Below are 22004 nucleotides of genomic sequence, written 5' to 3' on the forward strand. Positions count from 1 at the left end.
TGGCTGCACAGGGAAGAAGGACCACACTCCACAGCTGCAGACAGGTGTAGAGGAGAGGGGAAGGAGGGTGTTTTTGGCAGCAGCAAGCTATTAAATTGGCTCGGCTGCATCTTCTAGCTGCACCCAAAGCTAACCCTGCTGCAGTCCCACCTGGCTATTGTTTTTTGCTTCCCCACCACCTCCCTCCTTGTGCCAGCACCAGCATCTGCACAGCCAGCTGATGAACTGCACCAGGCGTCAAAGCCAAACCAACAAAACCATTGCTTAGCTTTAAACAAGATCAGCTTTACAGATGAGTGGCAAGGGGGCAGGAACGAGCGGAGTATGGGAGTGGAAGGAAAGACTGGGGAGGGGGCCAGGGGATCAGCAGTAGTGACTGCTTAAGGTGTTAGTGAAAGCACATCCCTGGAGGCCTGGTACTGTGGTTAAGCCTTAGAAAATGAGACATACTGAGTTTCCAGAGCATATTTGCATGAAGCTCAAAGGGGAAAGGCAGTGGATTTCTCTGTTTCAGATTTTGTTCGCTGACTTCTTCCAAAGGGTAACTTGACCCAGTTATCCATCCCAGGCAATTCCAGATTTCTCCTCCTATTAAAATCACCCTGTGATTTAGTAAGGAGTGTGTAAATGAATCACCTTGTCAAACAAGTGGAAAAAAATACACTGACTTTCACTTTTTGAAATACATCTGACCTGTTTGTTTGCTAGATATTTGTTTTAAAACATAATAACTGTTATTACTGCTGAGACAAACACAATACGATGCCAAAAACTAAACTGGATTTGCTGTTGATTTTGCATTTTTAAGTTCCAGTTACCCAGGCTGTCTGTTTTCAGTTCCAAATCATCACAAAACAACCAGATTTAACTTCTCAAGAAATGCTGGATTTACTTGAAAGAACTTTGTAGATATTAAGAGGCTGTTGGATGTGTTTTAGTGTTGGCTGTAATGGCTGAAGTTTAAAGGCTTGAATTTTAGATTATACAAGACTAAAGAATGTAGAGGAAAAAATGGGAAAGCTGGACTGATGGTGTGAATGTAGCCCATGCATTGGCTGCAGAGCCGAGTACACAATCAAAATTTTTCTTAAAAAGAGCCCCAATAAGCTGCCCCATAAATAGTTGTCATGACATGACTGAGGAGACAGCAGAGGGTAGGAATGAGGTGGTGGGGTTGGAGGAGGAATGGGATAACAGCCAGGTCCCTGAAAGAAATGTCTATGTGGCTGTAACCTGTGGGTATGTCCTGGTGGGCTGCACTCAGAAAGAATAAGTCGTGATACGGGGGATGTGAGCAGAAGCTGTGATGCACTAAGCCTGCCACCAAACACTATATTCAGGGAAACCTCACGCCAGCTGTGGCCTTGTTTACAAGTATTTAGGATAACTACTTTTCTGTTTATGGTTGGAAAAAACCCTCACTTTGGCACATTACAACCTCTTTACTGCAATTCAGTGAAAAGTTCACCATAAAAATGAGACCAACTACAGTAGCCTTTTTCTGGTTATGTGTTTTGTTGGTTTATTTTCTCTGATATTGAATTTTTTTTTACAACATTCTATGCACATTTATAAAGCTCTTTGTCATTTGTTTTATGCCAATGTTTAGTTGACTGTTATTGGCCAGGTATACTATTTTAACGTGCAGATATTTTTTTCTGTCATACCTATTGTTGGATGTGAAATTAAATTGAGCTTCTGCTGCCATTCCTGCAGGACACTGAAATTTGCTATCTGTATATATGTATACAAGAGCAGCTTCAGTGTTCAGGGGGGAAAAAAAGAAGGGTCAAGAGAAAGGATGAAGAAACTTTATTTTAAAATTTAAATTAACTTTAGATTTGTAATATTTTTTCTGCGGTAATCACGCTTCTGCATTCCCTTGCTCTAAGTAATCTGCTCCACTAATTGAATGTGTGCGTTTTCAGATTAACCCTTGGAATCACAGACTAGATGAGTTCAGGGTAATTTAAAGATGAGATTTTATGAGAGTCGGAGCTATAGATATCACCAAATTAGATGCAAGAAATCATTGTAAGTCAGCCAAAACTTGGTCCAAGTAAGCCCAAATCCAAAGTATTCATTCCATGAGCAGACCTCATCCTTAACATTAGCTTAAGCCAGGTTGGCCATGTACACAGATTTTTAGCATGCTATAAAAAGCTTTTAGGAACAGACCAGCTTTGGGCAAGGCCCACTACCTTATAAGAAGCAAGAAGAAGAGAACTTTTTCACTAAAGAAAGAAATACCAAGAGGTAGGCTCACATTACCACGTTACTAATGATAATGATGAAAACGATACTGCATGGTATTAGAGCTATTTAGAAAGCATATCCTCAGTCAAAACAGCTTGCTGGTTTCCTTCAAGAAAGCTGTTAGATTCCTTCAGACTCTGCCCGCTCTAGAGAATTTAGCTGTGCCATGCCGTCTGCTGCCAAGCACTTCCACTCCCTGTCCTCTGTGGAACTGAGGACTGCAGCTCTATACAGTAGCCTTTTTGTACATTGAAAAGCTTATTTTTTGAAGGCTATGCCCGTGGAGCAATGCTGAGCACTGCTTGCCAAGTAAGGTAAGGTACTGGGATGCCGTGGCCTACAAGTTCCTATTTATACCAGCTCCTAATTGTTTCATTGCCCCGTAGAGTGGTCTGATCCTGAGTGAAGTTTTATATGTTCTCAGCAGCAGTGTACTTGCCTGCCTGTGCTTTCCAGTGCCCTTAGACTGTCCATTCAGACTCTATAGTGCGGGCCAAGCAACTTCCTCCTGAGCTTTTGCCAGGATCACTCTGAATCTGAATGATGGACACATGACTGAGACCACCATTGCTTCTGAGTGGTGGCATTCTAGCTTATCAGACAGTTTCCAAAGTGGTGGCTCCTTTTTTACGTATCTAAACCAATCTTGCTGCTGCAACCCTTCTTTGGCACTAGTGCTGACATTTGTCTGAGCTGTTCTATTATGCAAATCCAGCAGCAAATAAATTCAATAGAAAATAGTTTTCTGCCACGTAAGGAGTATCTCTATTACCTTTCACCTCTGTCACCACTACTTTTGTTTAGCTTGTGTCTACAGTCACCTTCTCTACTATTCTTCCTGTATGAAAACATTATTTGCTTGCTGTAAGGTACGAGTTATATTGGTGGCTCTCCAGAGGGAAGCACACGGAATTTCTTCACCTTGCCTAATGACTATAAATTAAGGTTGACTTTTTTTGTTTATGTCTGTGCATGCATACATGTTTGTTTGATTTTGGTTATGTGTTTATGGCTTTGTGTCCTTAAATCTCTTAGTACATTAAAATTGCATCAATGTGCACTGCCCATTTAAAATTTCACCTTTTTTTTTAACCTAAAATGTAGTTTGATACTATAAAGATATAAAAGAATGCAAAATTTTTATAAATTAAAAGTTCAATGGTTCAAAATGAAGGCAAAAGCTATTGCATTTTGATTTGGTTGAGTTTTATTATACAAGCTCAGACCATAATTTAAGAACAACTCCCATATTTTGCAAGCATGGGGCAAACATATGAATATCCCACTGACACCTGAAAATTTAGAGCTGTATTATTCATGACTGTTATACTTTAGGGATTTTAGTGCTTTGTGTCACGCATGCTGCTGAAATAAAGGCATGTTACACCTATGCAATTTCATCACCTTGTCATTTAGACTGGACCATAACATAACCTGAGATGATGCAGGCAGGGGAAATACAACATACCACTCATTTCACTAACTAACTCACATGTTACATGCTGAAAAATGTTTTTACTCATGTTGAATAACCCTGTCATGCCCATTTCTGTTAAGGCTTCACAGTTTAGTCTTTGGAAGTTGCTAGTGATGTTGAAAATGATGAAGAATGATGAAAATACTGTATGAGCTAAACTGTGAGAGTCTGTCCTCTCTCAATCTGTTCCCACTGTTGCTTTTGCTCACACATGGTGTTGTAAGGCAATTAATATGAATTGAGTTTATTCATTGTGCTCATCCCAGAAGTATGAAGTTTCATGCATGTATGCCAAACTTATTGTCTCATATACTGTAGTTCTGTTTACCCATGTTTGGAAGTTTCAGAGAGCTAATCAGAGGAAAATACAGTTATTCCATTGCATAATGGAACAGGCACAATGTTAGACCAATATTATACCTGTCACAAAGAGAACATTTTACCTGTGTCCCATTGTAATAGCTTTGTTAGTTTAAAGACCCCAAGTCTCTCAGGGAGTGTCACAAATCCATATAATGTCCCTTTGTGCTAGATTTTTGTATTTCTCTCTCTGATTTAGTAGACAGATGTGAAAAAGCGCATGAAGCCAGATAACTCCCTAGTAACTACACAGCTGCAGATGTTGAAAAGAGCAAGTTATTCTGGCTAAGGTCAGTATTAATTTATGCTCAAAACTTTCCTTCCAGACATGCCATTTTTTGATGGTATAATATATCTTACTGTTATTTTGGGCTGATCCCTCCCACACTGATCAAACTGCTTCCCCATCTGTGGCCTCTTCTAGCATAAAGTTCTAAAGCATTCAGATCCCAGTGTTTGCTTTTCCTGGGCAAGGGGAGTAGTCTTAATTCACAGACAAAAGCAACAGTAGGCTAAAAAGTCTCTAGACAGCAGAACTTCAAGGCTTTATGATATCTTGCATCTATGAGAGTTTGCAAAAACAGTTTCTTCTCTACCTTCATCTTGTTATTTCTGCTCGGAAGGGCAACGCAATCAACAGAAAAAAGTTCTAGTTTGCTTTTGTCACTGGCCAAATTCTGAATTTTCATGTCTTTTTTTCCCCTCCCTTCATCTGTCTAAAACTCTTACCAAATCCCCACTCTGCTATGACCCCAGGTTTGGCAGAACAACAAGTTGAACTCTGTATAATATAAACAGAAAGTACAAAATAAAGTGCTGCTTTATAGTCAATTGGCATTAGCTAGTGGTCATTCATGGTAGGGTAACATGGTTGCCTAATGCTTTAAAATTCGAGGTGGGTTGGGTAATCATGCAGTGTTAAAAGCTATATTTAAACTATAAACTGACCTCATTTAGCTCGGACAACTGCATTTCCCATACAGAACATTAGTTTTAATTTTTTAAAGTATATTTTAAAAGATTCTAGGTTAGTGAAGGTCATTCAGAGGTCTTAAAGCCTCTTCTGGCATACCTCCGAGTTTAGCAGGAGTCTTTCCACTTTTTTCAAACATCAGTGGTTGTTGAAAAAGAACAAGCAGACAAGCAGCTGGCCTTCAATGGGAAGGCTGCAAACACAGCATGGTACATTGCAGGCATATGCCTTTTTGCTATCAACTAGCCAACAAAGTTATAGAGCTGCCCTAACTTGGCACTTTTAGCAGTTCTTACTATTTTCAGCTCAGCACCATGCTAATGAAGCTGAAGGGCTTCAGGTCAACTTGGAGCATGAGTAGGAGCAAATTGTCATCTGCACAAAATATGTTTTTTAGATATACCTACAAAAGACTGCCCCACATACACACTGTCCAATGCCAAATGAATCTATCACATTAGGACAGTAGCCCAGCAAATTATCGTATTGACTCTGGGAGTAGAGCAAGGGGAATTCATGTGGAAAGGAATTGATTCAGGTTTGGAAAAGAATTGCAAAAGAAATGTCATAACCTATTGAAGCAGGCTAAGAATGGTACAGTCCTCCTTGGTATTATTTCCTAGAAATGAATTATGCCTTAAGAAAAACACCTGTCTATGTTACATATGTCCTAACTCTTCCCTCTCATGGTACAGAAATACCAGGTTCCTCACTGGAGAATCTCAGTATTGGCCCATGATCATGACTGGGGACAGACTTTTTAGTAGAGCCTGTAGTGATAGGACAAGGCGTAATGGTTTTAAACTAAAAGAGGGTAGATTCAGACTAGATATAAGGAAGACATTTTTTAAGATGGGGGTGGTTGAAACACTGGAACAGGTTGCCCAGAGCGGTGGTAGATGCCCCATCCCTGGAAACACCAAGGTCAGGTTGGATGGGGCTCTGAGCAACCTGATCTAGTTGAAGATGTCCCTGCTCATTGCAGGGGGGTTGGACTAGATGACCTTTAAAGGTCCCTTGCAACTGAAACTATTCTGTGATTCTATGATTCTATGATTCTTTGACTTGTGTCACAGCACACGGTATTGTGGTGTTCATGCCTGGTTTTGGAAATAGCTATTTTATTTCTGCTGCTTACCAATTTTGCCTGCAGGTTTTCCTCCATATGCACAAAGGTTCAGTGTTTGCATATAAGGCAGCGTAAGAGAATTTTTTTCCTTGTAGCCACTTGCACTGGAAATTAAAAGAAAAAGTCATAGGAAAAATGTAATGTCTCAGGGGAAAAAAAAAGTTTGCTTTTGCAAAATTCAGATCTGGGGGCAAAATATGAGTAGACTGTTACCTTTTATAATTCAGGGAGTATGGTTATTTGGGTTTGGGTCATCAATACACAAACCCAAAATAGTTACTTTTTTTGAAATGAAAAATTTCACCCCTGAGAAAGCTCCAAGTTATCTTGAAAAAAGATAGTGTATCTCTAAAATTGAGATATGCAGCAGTTCTGAAGGATCTGATCTCTATAAAAGTCACTGGAACAATTCCCGTTGATTCCCACTGAATTAGAGTCAGGTCTTAAGAAACACCAAATTTAGTTAGCTTAACTTTAAAATATTCCCTTGATAGAAAGCTGTCATGTGGTGTTGAGCAAATAATAAATAAAAGTTGCCAAAGTAAAAATGGCTTGAATGACAATCGTGCTCTTGGTCTCCCAGCCTTCTAGACCAGGGAGCTGGCCAAAGCATGCCATGGTTCCCTCTCTGCTAATGTGCCTGTGTTTCTCTCCCCGGAGTGAAAGACAAAGTGGGAGCCTGAGGAATGCATATGTCTCGCTCTGATAGGAGGATGTAACATAGCTGGGATGCACATCCAGAAGTTTGGGAGTATTCTGGGTGCTCAAGTTAAGGTACAGTTACTGTGAGCTTTGGATACTGTAAACTAGCAAGTTAACTGAGTGGGTTTAGTATGGTTGTAGCCTTTTGCATTCTTTGGACTTTGTTGTTTAAACTAGTATTTTTGCTATTAGATACACTTTTAAGACACTCCCTAGGTCCTCCTCAGTTTTATTAGTGTGTCTCTACTGCTTATGCCAGTGGTTGTATTCTATTCTTAGAGGTGTTACTTTGTCGATATACACTGCCCCTTAAAATCACTCTTATTTATTGCCTACAGCATACACATAATACCCATCTCTAGTAATTTGCAGCTGATCTCCTGGAAATGCTGCCAAAATCCCAGGAAGACTTCAGGATGGTCCCCTTTACTTGTTGGATATAGTGTTTAGTGGCGACCCCATTTCACAAATGCTTGCCATGTTTTTTCAGCTGTGCACCTGCTTTGGAAAGAAATCTGAAGTGGAGCCTGATGTTGCCTTCACAAGGCAGAGCATGCTAACCCCAGGCACAGTATCTCACTCGGCAAGCAGAGTCAGCAGCAGAAATTCCAGTTACCATGTTTTGTAGATGCCAGATCTTAAGCTTCAGCTCTCTGGCACTAAACTGCAATGTGCTGTGGATCTCATGCCAGAATTAAGGTTGCCTGTTCATAGTATAGACATGTCTTTCATGTTTGAAATTATGTCTAAGGAAGAACCGGAGATAAGACAGATACTGGCAAAGGGAGAGAGGAGAAGGGAATTTCTACATTTATTAGTCATGTTATTGAAGAAAGAGGGAAGATTTTATCATGTCTGTCTTGCTGAAAGCAAGGCTCTGGGTTCACAAGATCTGCTGGTAACTGCATAACTGAGTCTACTTTCATACATGTTAAACGTCACTTTCTTTACAATAAAGGGGAAGAAAGTTCTGTCATCGAGGTGTTTGCTGCATGTATGCCTCTGTAGGCATGACCGATAGGTGACAATTAAGCTGGCATTTGTTCTAACTGTTAATAAAATGTGAGTGGGGGGAACACAGCGCTAATCTAAACAAGGATGGGAGGAAAGCTATGTAGTGCACACTCCGCTGGCCCAGCCCGAATAAAGGGCTGAAGTCGTAGCCACCCACTGCCTGGTAAATGTGTGATTAAAGTACTTATCATGAAGAAATAAAGACTAATGATGTGAAGAGAACTCCAGCATTCCTACTTATGGCAAGCCCTTTAATGGAAAAAAATCTGACTTATTCACTGCAAGTGCAGTATTTTGTTGTTTTACTGGTAAGAGGAGCATGGTCCCTTTAAAAGCCTTGGCCTCCTTTTCTAAATGTTGCTGCTGAGCTGTGCCCCACCCCTGCATAAGCAACACCTGCATCCCTGCAGGGTACTTTCTTCTTGATAGCTTGTATACCTTGATAATATATGTTGGTGGAGTGGCCTAGATTTGTGATTTTGAGCCATCCGTTTTATTAATGTAAGGACATTGATCTAACATTTGCCAGAACCCCAGTGATGTAATAACTTACCGTGCTTCTAATATCCTTTTTGCGGCATTTGTGTTCTTGGTAGCCACTGGGCTGCCGAGTTTTAAAAGGAAAAAAAGACACACACCCCTCCAAGACACTCTCAAATGGCAAATCCTAGCAAGAAGAATACAAAACGATTCCTGATAGCTTGGGACTGTGGGAGCTGTATGCAACAGTCTTCTCGGCAAACTGATTGTGTTTCAGAGTGGTTTGTCAGCGTTGACTGACTGCTTATGACATGAATTGGGGGTCTGTGCAACAGAAATGTGTAACATGTCTGGGAATCCTCAAAGTACAGATCCTATAGGGTCGGAGGAAGCCTGATGGATTTTAAGGAGGAGTGAGGCATTTGGGAGTGATACAATATTCAAGGCTTCCAGAAATCTTTCTTCCCCAAGCTGTATACATGTGTATTGCTCTAAGAAGAAATAATTAACTTGCAGAAAAAAATGCAGAGGATAATGTTCTTTGCCTCTTGACGTGCGTGCTGTTGAAGTTCTACAAGGGACCAGACTGCTGCTCTCAGGAGCAGTGGGTTTACTAACAGGCTTAAGGCTACTTTCAGCCATTTCTGCTTCTCACCAGAAGTGTCGAAGGGGTGTGAGCAGAGTATTACTGCTGCACGCTGATGTTTATCTGCTTCTGGTAAGATCCACCAGAGCAGAGCAGGCATTCCCCAACAGATATTTTGGGTCCTCCAGCACACTCAACATACTGGCGGTGTATTGACAGATTAAGGTCACATTTTCCTTGTTCAATGGAGGAATAGGGAAATTAAAGCCACTGCATTTTCAGTTTTTTACACATTTAAAATATAAATGGGGCAAATAAGATACTCCTTTGAAACAATTAATGAGATCTTCATTATGTAGGAAGGAAAGAGAGAGAGAACAAAATGTTAGGACTGAGGCCAGGGAGGCAAATACATGGAGGAGAAAAATAATCATAGAGCATAGGCACAATGTAAGCTGCAGAAAGAGGCAAAGGAGAAAAAAGTGTGGGGCTTACTGGGTTAGGATGGCAGGAGGCAGGGAGATGGCTGGCAGAGAAAAAATGAAGGCATGTGCATGCCCACCAGAAGGAGCTGCACAAATACCAGCTGGGGAGGAGCTGCTCTTCCCATGCTTTACAGGATCAGAGAGCAAGTGCAGTATTTTGGTGTATGTTTGTATAGTGTATAACACAATGCAATTCCAGTCCTGATTACTATTAAAAGATAGTGTAGACATAATGAAAAATCATCACATACAGGCCCCAGTAGGAAAGATGAGACAAGGGCTTAGCAAACCCCTGGCTGACCTAGTCTGTCACTCCTTATTTTGTTCCCAGTTATTCATTGCAGAGCTAATTAGTGGCATATTGTAGAAGTGAGGTCATTAAGACTTAGACCCCTCTGCATCTTCTCCAGCTAATTTTAAAACCAACTAGAGTGTTTTGGTACATTTCCTTTTTGTAGACAGTGCCACTCTATTCACCCCCTCCCCCCCGCCTTACCCTTTATTTTGGCATTTGCACATTGTCACTGCCATTAGTAGGGCTTCCTTTCAATGCAGCGCAATGTCTGGAGATTTCCCAGTGTAATCCCAGACACGCTGCTGTTCTTTTCTCTGGACTATAGTCCTTGCCTGGAGTAGGTGGGAGCAGTACGCAGATTCTGCCCCATATGCTTCGCATCAGAAGGATGTCACTTGTGTGTAGATTGAGAACTGAGCTGCACTAGAGAAAACTTCAAGGATGACAGACAGCTCTGGAAAATCAAATCACCTTTAAAGAGAAACACACAGCATTTAGCTGGCTCCGCACTGATAACAAGCATTTACAATCACTAGATCATGACAACTGCACCATGCAGGGATAATTGTCTGTTATAAATGGCACTGTAGTAAGGAGGAGACCAATGATCTGTCTTTAACACGATTATACACCACAAATCAACGATAAGGCAGGCATTGCTTCTCTGATTCACTTTCATCAAAGATGAATGACCATAAGGCAAAGAAAAACAAAAATCAAAACAAAGCACATAATATAGGGTTGCTTTTCAGCCTAAAAATTTCTAGAAATTAATTCTTTTGTAGACTGATAGACTGATGCATCTGAGCAATACAATCGCAGAGAGAATGCGAGGTTTATAAATTCATTTTGGCCTTAGTGTTCACTCTGCAGCATCCTGCACCACACAGTACGCAGGAGGTGTTAAACTGTGAGGGAGATAGGAGAGCAGAGTCCTCACCACTTGCAATTACCAGAATCCTCAAGAGCACGTTCCTCTTGAGCCAGTGGTGTCATTTCGGTGTCCTGGCTAAATTTCAGTTTGATTAATTACATTCTGACTATTTAATTTCCCAAGAAGCATAGTTGTCATTGTCTTTAATTATTTGGAGATCGAATCTGCATGGGGTTTTTGAGCATGATAGTTACACATAAAATTCTACATGCATATTGTGTTTTGCAGGCAAAGAAAAAGACACAGGATTTGAACCAAGGAGCTTAAAATGAACATATGAATGAACAGCATCTGGGGAAATGAGTTGAGGTAAAGGTTGGTACGTGGGAGTGTGAATGGAAGGGAAATGTGAATGTAAAGGAAAAGGAATGTATCTGTAAAGTGATAGATTATATAATTTGCTTTATTTTCTATATGTCTTGCTAGAAAGTTCTCATGATGTTTGCAGTCTTAAAGGAATTTACATTTCTTGCTTTTGGTGCCCTGGTATTGAAAAGCTTTAAAATGGGATTTTGCAGAGAGAGGGCCAGCAGGTTGTACCAGGATCATAGAAACCAAACAAGCTCCCTTTCTCCATTTATGTTGCCTCTGGAAACACCATGTCCACAAGCAAAGACAAGAATGATTTATTTAATTAATCACAAGGCATGACTATAATTTTATTTCTCATCTGAAAAATGAGAAATATGCTTCCAGCAGTACAGTGCCCCTTCTACATGACAGACCAGGGACCTGTTTTGGGTACCTCAGACATCTAGGAATCGAGCCTAAAATTGGGACAGTGCCGTAGCAGTTTTGTCAGCCGAATCCTAAATCCAAATCCTAAACTGTTTCTTACAGTGTCTGTGTTTTCCCTAGCGTGTATCTCATCTGAACAGTGACCAAGCTTGACCTATTTTGTTCAAGATTTGATGAGATCACAGTGCAAGCTTGTCTAACTGCAGGCCATAAATTGTTGTAATCCTCCATCTGGTCGCTCTCTGACAAGCGTATGCTTTGCTTAACCAGGGCGATGTAGTCTAGCAGTGCTGTCTTCTAGGTGCTGAAGTCCTTAGGCACATGAGCAGGGTGGGGGAGCTGTAGGGTTCCCCAAGCTGTAGCATTCACATACTGGGTGACTGGACCTTGCAGAAGCTGGACCAACTGTGCATTGACTGTAAGGCCACTTTCAGATTGCAGGTTTTCAGCTGGAGTAAGGCAGCATTGCTACTTCTTGCTGTTTGCAGTTTTCTGGGGGCCTTCTGTGGTGATGTCCATACTGAACGTTTGATCCTTGTCTGTAAAGATGACACTTTTAGATATGCAGACAAAATGCTTTACACTGAAAATGACTTTATACCTACTTGAAAAGGCAAATGGGTGCCTTAATTTTGCTTTTTTTTTTTCCTCCCCCATTTTAAAGAGCCACTGACTGTGGTACTTAGAAAACTGTTTTCCTAAGTGTTGGTAAGCCATGTAGTCCTTTCCCTTCTCTCTGACACCTCCAACAGCAGCAGAATCTCTGGATATGCATAGCCTGCTTTGGTCCTTTAAACTATATTATTAGTGGACTGAGGTCATCACTTCTAATTCAGGTTGCCCAGTACTTCCTACATTGAGACTGTATTGATTTTATGTGTTTAGAACTTCATCAAACATTAATTGTCCTCAGTGTGTGCTTCAGACAGAATATGTGTAGAAAATGTCAGCGAAACAGTTCAAGTATTTCTGCAAACAGGATAAAGAATAACAAATTGAGGGCTGAAAATATTAGAGAACTTTTTTTTGAGAGGCTCTAGTGCTCCTGTCCACTCAGGAAGAGAGATGAAACTTGGCAGGGAAAGGGATGAATTTTGTGTCAAGAGATGAGCTACGAGCTGTAAGCCAGTCTCAGTTTTGCGACTAAATATTGCAAAAACAGTTTTCATACCGGCTAGCTGCAGCATGAACCTGGAGAGAAAACAAAATCACTCTCCATTATTTGACCCCTATTTGTTCTGTTCACTGAATGAGACAGGGGTCTTTAGGAAGGAACATAAAGGAGCATGCAATTAAAGACAGGTACCAGGATGCAACCAAACCAAATACTTAACTGAGATTATACCAGCAACACTAATTTTGATCGGTTGCAGCTTTTAAGTGCTTAAGTTAAATTTTTTTCCCAATTTTTACTTATAGTGAGGATTTACAGATGTGATTTCTGCAATAGCGTATGAAGTGTAGAGGGGGGTGCTTTTAAAGCTGATCAAACTTGTTTGTCAAAAATTTGGCTATTTTGGGTCAAGCAAGAAAATAGTGGAGTTTAAAATTGGTCTAAATGCTCTTGTCATGTGGGCAACCTTTTTCAACACTGTGTGTGACTGCCAGGATGTTTGAAACCCGTAAGGTAATATCCTCCTGGAAGTGCAAATGGAAACTAATACAATACATGCATATTTGTTGTCAGGGCTGTCTGTTATTGAGAACTCACTAAGAACCCATTGCCTTGGGATGACTAATTAAATACTGATTTACTTACTCTCCAGACTTCAGTTTCTTCCACATCTTAAGCAAAGAGCAAAGGAAAACTCTGGAATTGGAGAATACAGGAAAGAAAAAAACTTGGGAATGCAGGCATACCCGGCACCCAGGTATCGGCTTCTTTAAGCCAGCTGAGCACAATTCTGCCTTTTGAAGAGTCAATTACTAATTTTTGGTGGGATCCTTGTGATTCTTTGGCCTCTGTTGGTTCATGAACAGCAGAAGGGCAACCGTTTTTTTGCTTTTTACCATATAATGCAGTGTCCAACAGCTGCCTTTTCTAATAATTAGGCAGCGATCACACCAGCTCACTGAATTCCTCAGTCCTATCACGCTTTCTCCTAGTCTTCTGTTATTCACCAGTGAGCCCTGCTCCTATGCTTAGTGCAGTTCTTCTAAAACCAGGTTTGCAGTTGTGCTCAAAATGAAAGTATTTTTCCTTGGTTAAAAAAAAAAAGCTCTCTAAGTCTACCACAGTGTCATAACCACTTTAAACTGGCTGAAGCCAACAACGCTATCAAAAAGATAAGTGTTGCCCTTTCTCCCACCTCAGTCCTGCCCCTGCACAAGATCAGCACAAGGATTTGGACAACCACACAATGAACCAGATCAGGAAACTGATCCAAATTAAAAATGAGTTTGGCCCCTGAACCATTTGTTTTCCCCAGCCAGATCAGTTCCCTAGGCCTGTTCAGTTCGCAGCTGCACCAACAACTGTGCCAGCACAAAGGGGGTGCGTGACATGGGGTTAGGGATGAGCAGCTGATGTGGAGGAGGAAGGGTGGGACTGTTTTACTACTGACTTATGCAGCCAAGAGTGACACTGAACTTGGGCAACGTGACTTAGACTTGCACCAGCTTAGAAAAATTGAAAAGAGGTTTCTAAATTACTCAAGATAAGTACTGTTTATGTGGGGAATAAAAATAAGACATGGTACCTTTTTCTTCTATCATTACATAAATGGGCTGAGTGTTTTATCACAAAATATCAACAAAACGTGGAAGTAAAGGGACGCATTTAGATGCAATATGTGTGATTTTGTTAGTCTTCCAATGGTGTAATATAGTTGTCTCCTCTTCGGGTATAAAGAAGGAGATAAAGCTCTGTATCCAGACAACTACCATGGTTTGCCCAGCCTTCATCCATCGCTGCAATCCAGTCCTACCCCAAGGCCTCTTTAGCTCGTGGATGCTAGTGCAACTGCCCGACCGTGGCACTGCCTAGCCCTGCGTAGCAAGCTGTGACACACAGGCACTTGCACGGCACCAGTCATTAGTGCACTGGTTGTACAGCCAGTGCAACCCAGTGACCAAGTAGTAAGAGCTCAGGATTGCCAAACCACCTTTGATTTCTTTTCTCACAGAGTTATTAGCTTTAATTTTGTATTTGCCACCTGCCTGAATAAATTTTAATATATCATTTGCTGGTGGTTTTTGCAACAAGATGTAACTGGGACAAGGACTGTAAGAACTTGAAAACAGTAATTAAAATGGGAGATAAGATTAATCTTAGTGGTGTCTTCCAAGAAACCAGTAGTAGAGCTAGGTTATTCCAGTTATGTAAATCTTTTTAAGCTGAGTGACTGAAGAGAAATTTAATTTTCAAAGAACCAATAATGTTTGGTTACCTGGAGTCCCTTATCTCTTGCTGAGGTGATAGCCAGGAGAAAGTGAAAGTACCTTCAAAAGCTTCTACATGGATGCAGGCAAGATCCAAAGGGAGAATTTCATTCTCTAGAAAGTACAGTACTGGTGCAGTACAGTGGGCAGCAATACTGTGCTTCGTGGCAGCATGCGATTAGCCATCAGAACACAGCGCAACCTCCCTTCTTTACCAGAAATGTAATATTCCTGGAGCAAAGTCCTTATGTCAGCATCTAAAGAGAAAACAACCAATAAAGGAGATAAGGAAGTGCCCTGCTTAGTACTTTGTTTCAGCCCAAACCTTTTGGATTCGTAACTTTTAAAAAGGATCTTGGCAGCTTTAGCTGGGTACGTTAACCTTAGGAAAGTAATGAACTTTGGTCTGAATCCCATCATCTCTGGGGTGGGAAAGATCAACGACTACTCAATCTGATCAAAGACCTTTCTGGTACCTGCAGATAGATTTACAGCAGAAGCCTTATTTAATGTCCCAGAGGGAAATACATGTAATAACCTTGTAAAATTATCAGTTCCATATTTATTCTGTATAAATCCCACTTCATCATGGTGGGCCAGTTTAGGAAGAACTTCTAAGAGTGAAATGGGTTCTTTTGTTCTTTTGCATGTGAGAGTGAGTCAGGAAACTAAGGCAGGTCCCAAGCAGACATTTGACTTTACAGAGACAAACTCACGAAGGGTTCATTCTAGAAAATGGCAAGGCACACCAAAGCAGGAGTATAGAGAGCCCTCATGTCACAACTTCTGTCTTCAAGGCCTTTCACAACTTAGTTCCTCTTTGTTTGTGTGCAACCTACACAGCGCCAGCTCAAAGCTTCTCTTCAGTGAGGGAAAATTGAATCTTGGCACTCAAGGATGAGGACAGATCCACTTCTGGCACAAAACAGCTTACTTTGGCTTGCAGCGGGCGGCGCAGAAATCACTTTTGCGAGGATGGCACCAGAACAGTTCCCCCAAGCACCAGCCTCCTTAAACAGCTCGAGGTACCACCACTCCGATAATTCTGCATCCCTGCTGAAGGGCTGGTGATGGGCCTCTGTGCTCAGCCCCACTCGGTCAGCCTTGGGCATGTGCTTGGGGCTGCTGAGGCTGCTCCGCTTCTGCTGCTGGGCCCTCTTTAATGGAGACAGGGTGTCAGCTGAGCAGCTCTGCTGCTGCTATCATTTTGCTGCCCCGTTCCGTCTGCCTCTGGAGGTCACAGTTCAGCCACCCCATGCCACTGTACCACTTCTGCTGTGGTGCAGGACTGAAGTATTCAAACTAGCTCAAACCCAAGTGCCCTTCTCGACAGTGGAAATCAGCTATGAACTCAGTGCTACTGTGGCTAGACAGGTCCTTGCGCCTAGATGGGTTTGGAAACCCACACGCAGCTGGGCACAGTTATGATGACCTCCTAAAAATACTCCTTACCTTCTCCCACATGCTGTCTTCTGCCTGAGGCATCTTTCCCAAACAGATTTGTGTAGTTGCTAAACAGTCTGCGTATCCTATTTTAATAATACTGAGGTGGGAGGCTTGTTTAGTACCTCACCTATTCAAAGAAGAAGCAGACAAGCCGTGAAGGACAGGGGTTGATAAATTTACCAGCCAGCCCAGGAAAGAAGGAAATAATGAAATCAAGTATCCTTAGAAAGCTGTAATTCTTCTTGACAGAAATGCCTCTTCTCTCTGAAAATACTGTTGGTATTTTCCCCCACTAGGGCAACACTGTAATGGCTAAAAAGAAAATGAATCCAGTGATTTTAGTGTAAATAATAAGTTATGCATTTGATACAATTTAATTATCCGTGAAACTTTACTTTCTGGCAGAAACCTGGTGTACATAAAGGTGAAGCAAAGTTACTGAGTTTGGAGCTAAACTGTCTCCAGAAGGCCCTCTCTACCCCTGGAATCTCTTGAATAAACCAGATGAAGCCTGGCTGAGGTTAACAGGAAATACTAAATCATAATCTGCATATAAACTCTGATTTCAGAGGAAGATTGAAAGCTAATAGTAGTAGCAGCAGTATCAGTAGTAGTATTTCTTAAATATTTCTTACATAACATGATGGTATAAAATATGCAGCTTAATGAATATGTTTTAGCACTCTGCCTTCTGATAAGCTGTTTCTGAGACACAGATTTTAAAGGTGACTAGGCAGGTGCTTAGTGAGATGTTAAGATGTGTCTATCAGATTAAAGTTTCCTTTGAGAATCTTATTAGAAGTTTATCTGCCTAAGTGCCCCAACTCCATTAAAATTCAGGTTCACAGGCCTTATGACTGATGGTGTCATTGGATTGTACACCTAATCTGATGAAAAGTCAGGCTGTTTACAGAAGGGATGGTTCTTCTCTTTCTTCATTGCCCCAGCCTCACAGCCTGTTTTCCTTGCATCAGTCTGAATGATCATGTAGTTGCAGAGTAAAAAGAGAGAAAAAAAATTCTGTTGCTTCTTGAGAGAGCACAGTTACTTTAGCCCAATACAGAGGAGGAACACTGTTGTAGGAGTAGCATCAAGCTAGATACCCAGGGCTATGTGCCCCTCTGCTCTCCTTTTTTCAGTTTCCTCATGTTATTCAGAAAAGCCAGGCAGATGCTAATGATGTTTAATTAGGGTATATTAAAAGTCGCCGATGGAGTCAGAAGTGGTGAATCTACAAGTAAGACACTGCTGATACTACTCACACACGGAGTAATGGGTTTGGACAGTTAGCTATGAGTTGAACATCCTGGAGTAGGCAGCAGACTTGCAGTTTTGACTTGGGTGTGTACCAAAACACCCCAGCCAGGGAAGCCTTGTGGCAGATTTGACCATGACTGTTTCTGCTTGCCCTCTGGTCTTCTCACACGACTGATCTGTCTGAAGCCAGTTCTAACCAGAACAACCATTCTGGTTATTAAACATCAGAAAAAGGCCATACTAGGCTGTTTTATAGCCCTTTTTAGGTAAAGGAGCATATTAATGTGATCCTCTCCAAGCCTCAATGTAAGTAGAAAATAATTTAATTCTCTCATGCTGAAGCGAACCAACCAGTCAACCCTAACAACAGCAAAAGCAGTAAAAATGTGGTTCTAACCAGACACCTGACAAACTGCAGTGCTTCCCTAATTATCTTCTTGTCATATCTGTTTAGTGTGAATCATGCACTGAATAGATACTCGAGGAATGAGGATCCAGTGGATGGAGCTTGCCGCCCACCCCAGTCCTGCCAAGTCAGCCTGCAGAGCAGAGCAGAGCAGACCTCGGGCACATGTAAGGCATTTTCCATGTATTTCCCTGTGTGAGACTGGATCACCGGACTGCCAGGCTCTTGGGGCAGATGCTACTGCTGCATCCACCACTCTTGACCCAAGACACTTGGCCCTGATTTAAGCACTACCGCACTACAAAAACTAGTAGCAGCCTCATGTTTCTTCTGTACCTTGCTTGCAAATATCTTCATTACATTGACAAAACTTAAAGACATTTTAGTTTGTCTTGAGGTAAACCTTTACCAGTTTATCTGCAGCCCAGTGCTGCACTGTATCTGTGCGTGATTGCATGTAAGAAGAAAAGTTTACTTGCTAACTGTAATTGCGTACAGTACGACCACAGAATACAAGTTAAAGCTGATTACCAAAGTTTATTCATCTTGAATCAGTCAAGGTTCAAAACTTAAGCGGTAAAATATTAATTTTATTCCAGGCTTCCCCCATCAATGTTATGGCATCATTCTGCATTAGGAGTTCCCCACTATGCTTCTGTTGTAGCATGCTACCTACCAGTGTGGTACAATTTACCTGTTTGCAATTTATACAGTATTTACGTGAAAAAGAAATGGATGGATTTTAGATTACGAAGTTAGAAAGAAGTGCCGGTAACCTCACAGCCATAAAACTGGGTATTTTTTACTGCTGCAGTCATGCACCTTCTGTGACCTGGGGCAAGCCATTCCAGTTCTGTGTCTTCAGAGTTGTAATGCACCTGGGTGGGCAGGTGGGTGAGTCCAGGACTACTGTTCATCTGGTAAAACTCTCAGGGCCGTAACTTCTCTGGGCCGCAGTTCTGCTGGGTTTTAAAATGAGATTAATACCATACCTCGAACTTCATATACACGTGAAAACTTACTGGCATAAATACAGAGATGTAATTATGCCAGTGCAGGTGTACTGAAATATTTTGCCATGTAGAAACATCTTGCACTTGTTACTTCATATCTCCTTCCAGGAACGACGACTGGGTAAAAGCCAAAGTATTTCTTAAAGCATCAGTTTCAGTTCAATCCTACTTGCGCTAACGCTCGTCCGGGTGCTGTAAATTTAGGCTCCTGCAAACGCAGTAGGCAAGAGAGGCTTACCGTACCTCAGGCGGGCTGCAAACGTCCAGCTAGGTCCACTGCTGAGCAGACGCTCGCCGACTCGAAGGGAGTTCGTTTCACAGGGCCACAGGGGCGAGACTTCATCACGATATATCTGATGGCGCGAGGAGCCTCGTGCTCTTTCACAGGTTTACCTGCATGCATTAGGAGCAACTGCAACAGCACCTATGGCCAGGACGAGGTCCCCGCGTAAGGCGCCTGGGGGTGAAGAGCGGTCTGTCGCTGGGCGGTATCACAAGCAATTACTCCAATATTAAGAACAGGGAAAGTGAGGGGCTGAATCACCTGTAAGCAGGAGGCAGGATGAACTCCAGCTCCGTCGGGGCGCTGCGGGGATTAACTCTAAGTGCGAGTCTCACGCTGGCCGGAGCTTTTCTCACAGGAGCACCTCAGCCGCGCTCCAGCGGCTACACCGGCGCCTTTTCAGCCTCCGCCAAGCCCCGAGGGCGGCCGAGGCAGGGCCCTTGGGGCTAAGACAGCGGGACGGGGGAATGAAGCCACCCAAGCGCCTCGCCTCGCCCTCCTCCCGTTCCCGTTCCCCCTCCCGGGGACGGCCGCTTTGCCGGGCGTCGGGGCGCAGGGCTCCTAGCGGGAGACCCGGCGGCGGCGCGCGGCGGGGGCGGTAATTTGGAGAGGATCCCTTGCCGGGCCGGTGCGTGAGCGCGCGCGCGCGCCGGGGGGGGGGGCGCGTGCGTGTGTCTGTGTGTGTGCGCGCGCGCGGAGGGGGGGGGGGGCGCGCGTGCCTGCGTGTCGGTGAGCCGCGCGCTGGCAGCGGGGCGAGCGGCGGCTGGGCGGCTCCGACTGCCTGACGCCAGCCAGACCAGATCAATCCAGGCGCGGAGGCAGCGCGAGCGCGGGCTGCCCGCCGGCGGCGCGGAGCCCCCGCCTGCCCCGGCCCACCCCCCCCTCCCCCTTCCTCCTCCCCTCACCGCCCGGCAGCCGGTAACAACTTCGCGTCCCCTCGCCTCTACCCCGCTGCCCGTGCCGCCCTCCTCCTCCTCCTCACCACCTCCTTCTCTCTCAGCCCCGCTCCCCCGGGTGGTCCCCCGGGTGGCTCCGCGCCGGACCGGGCCGGGGGAGGGCTGAGGTGTGTGTGGGGGGGGCGGGGGGGGTGGTGGTGGGGGGTGTGTAAGCGACTCCGCGCCGCGAAGGGAGCGCGGCTCGGCTCTCCTCCCCGGCATGATGGCGTCCCTCCGGCAGCCCGGGGGGGACCCGGGGCCGCTTCCCCGCCGGCCGCTCCCGGCTCGAAGTTTGTGGGTAGGTGCCGCGGTCGGGCCCGGCGGGAGGGAGAGCCCTTCCCCGCCGGGAAGCCGCCGTCCTCCTCGGGGAAGCCTGAGACGCAGCCGCCGCCCGGCCCCGTTCCCCGGCCCCGTCCCATTGTGCGCCCCGCGGGGGGACGCGGCGGAGCCCCGGCCGGAGGGGGCAAGTGCCCGCCTTTGTTTTTGCGGGGGAAAAGCCCTTCGCCTCCTACCTCGGCCGATCCGGTTAATGTTTGGTTTGGTGGTGGTGTTTTGGGGGGGTGGGAGGGGGTTCCCCTTTTTTTTCCTCCCTTTTTTTTTCTTTCCGCGGACCCTTTCCCCTCTTTTTTTTTTTTCTTTAATGACAAATCTGTGCTTAGAGGTCAAGGAAAGTTCACTTAATTTTTTTTTTCTCTCTTCTCCCTGTTAGAAGGTTTGGATGCATGAGATTTTCCCCTCTTCGATGTAGTTTCTTCATATACTCGGGCTCTACAGCCAAATAATCTTATCCTGAATATAGATCTTTAAAGCTTATTAAAATTTACTGGTGTGGAAATATTCAGTCATGCATTCGAAAGGATCTGAGCCAAATCCTGATTTATTTTATTTTTTTTTTTTTATAAACTGAAGTCAGTGGGAGCTCTGACTGAAGAAGGGTTGCTGTGCTTGCTCTTTTGTTAGCAGATCAATCTGAAGAAGATATGTGGTCTGACCTTACAGTTTGCTTTTACGGTATCCAAATAATTAGAGCTTATTCCAAAAGATCATTGTTATTTTGCTGTATTTTAGGAAAAGAATTATGCTCACTGCATGTAAAAAAGGTAACAGTTTTCTTCGGGGAAGGAGAAGTATTGTTAGATCCAGGTGGGGAGGAGTAAAAGTAGATGTGTATTTCAGATACAAGCAAATGGAAAAGATGATTGCATGAAACTTGTCAGTGTTTAATGGATGTCAGTCTTTAAAGATAGGGCATCTTGAAACTAACATGCTTAGGAAAAAGTGTATTTCAAACATGTCACAGCTCATAGTTCAAATCTCTTTTGCACACAGAGGAGAAGTCAAAAAGAGAAAACTTTTAATTTTTTTTTTCCCCGGTAGTTGCGTGTGTTTTTAAGCAGCACTCGAGAATAAGACTAAAAACTGAAGCTAACCCACAGAGACCACTTTTCTTTGCAGGCATGTGTCTAATTCTGCTAGTTTTCATGTGGCTAACTGTCTGCACCTTGTCCTGTCAAACAATAGGAGCAAATCCTGTGAGGGAACCTGAGGTGTTAACGTTGACTTAATTTTTTCTTTTACTTGTCAGTAATTACTCTGCTGAATTATGGGAGATGAGTTTGTTAGTTGCAACTGATTAATACTCATTTTATTTTCCCATTGAACCAGAGAGCAGCCCTAGGAAGCTTTTTAGAGGTTCTTATTGGATTTTAGTGCAAGTTTTGAGTGCTCACTTCTTTACTATGACTTGAGGAGCATCAGTATGATAATGGAAGATTTCTAGCCCTTTTTGAAGTTCTTGCTCTGGTCTTAGGGTTGAAATCTTGCAATTTACTTCAGACTGTAAGTAGGCACTTG

General features: G+C 43.3%; 1 protein-coding gene and 1 long non-coding RNA gene across 5 annotated transcripts in view; one reads left to right on the forward strand and one right to left on the reverse strand.

Moving 5' to 3' along the window:
• Positions 1–11078: 11078 nt before the first annotated feature.
• LOC138684873 (uncharacterized) lies at positions 11079–19788 on the reverse strand. The gene is made up of 3 exons (XR_011324159.1): positions 18742–19788; positions 14819–15067; positions 11079–11968 (listed from the first exon to the last, which is right to left on the reverse strand). It is a non-coding gene; the product is annotated as an uncharacterized lncRNA (long non-coding RNA).
• A 37-nt stretch (positions 19789–19825) lies between these two features.
• Positions 19826–22004, forward strand: part of SMAD1 (SMAD family member 1) — a 50600-nt gene continuing 48421 nt past the window's right edge. Inside the window, exon 1 of one of the 4 annotated variants that reach the window (XM_069780223.1) lies at positions 19826–19843. The gene's annotated coding sequence lies outside the window, so the exon portion shown is untranslated. The other 3 variants (XM_069780196.1, XM_069780213.1, XM_069780186.1) reach the window with 3 other exon arrangements.

Source organism: Haliaeetus albicilla, chromosome 1 (genome assembly GCF_947461875.1).
Source record: "Haliaeetus albicilla chromosome 1, bHalAlb1.1, whole genome shotgun sequence".
Lineage (NCBI taxonomy): Eukaryota > Metazoa > Chordata > Aves > Accipitriformes > Accipitridae > Haliaeetus > Haliaeetus albicilla.